The sequence below is a fragment of the Daktulosphaira vitifoliae genome, unplaced genomic scaffold (assembly GCF_025091365.1).
Source record: "Daktulosphaira vitifoliae isolate Bord-2020 unplaced genomic scaffold, ASM2509136v1 Scaffold_4, whole genome shotgun sequence".
In the NCBI taxonomy this organism is placed as follows: domain Eukaryota; kingdom Metazoa; phylum Arthropoda; class Insecta; order Hemiptera; family Phylloxeridae; genus Daktulosphaira; species Daktulosphaira vitifoliae.
Genome location: NW_026099575.1, coordinates 41,786,301 through 41,787,238, shown reverse-complemented (window position 1 = coordinate 41,787,238; position 938 = coordinate 41,786,301).

Sequence of the window (938 nt, the reverse complement as noted above, 5' to 3'; positions counted from 1 at the left end):
CATTAAAAAGTAAAACTGGTAGAGCAGTAACAGCAGCGTTTAAATCAATAATAAGTAATTGTAATAGATGTCCATTGTATTTAACGACAGACAGAGGTTTAGAATTTTTCAATAAAGAGATAAAAACTTTTCTAATAAAGAGAGGTGTTCATCATTTCCCTACATATTCTGCAGTGAAGGCATCCGTAATCGAACGTTTTAACCGTACGCTTAAAGAACGCATGTGGAAAAAATTTACAGCTTCGAGATCTTATCAATGGTTGAGTATATTACAAAAAATAACAAATGATTATAACAATGCTATTCATTCGGCAATTCGTCAAACACCAGCGCAAGCATCCAAACAACCCGATAGCGTACGGTTTTATCGTTTACCGAATTATTCTAACATTACACGAAAAATATTAAATATTGGTGACGCAGTACGTATAAGTAAAAATAAAGCCGCTTTCGTCAAAGGATATACACAGAATTGGTCTAATGAAATATTTTTCATAGATAAAATAAAACAAACAGTGCCCGTTGTATATGTGCTGAAAGATGAAGACGGTACGCAAATTAACGGAACGTTCTACCGGGAGGAGTTGAAAAAAACAAATTTTCCAAATACGTTTCTGATAGAAAAAATTTTACGTCGTAAAAATGATAACTATTTGGTTAAATGGAATGGTTTAAAAAAAATCAGTTGGATACACAAAAAAAAGTTGTAATCGGTGTACTCCCCTTGTCAGGTATTGTAGAATAAAAAACCCAGCACAGGGGGGTCGCGGCACAGTGGTGACGTGGCATAGTTGGATCAAGTAAATGATATCTGACAGTGATTAAAATCACTATCAAAAATAAACGCTTCGATGCAAATCTTTAGATAGTGTTTAATTTTAAAAAAATTGGTGTTTTATTCCAAAAGCTACTTGATCTGCTGGTTCCTTATTAATATC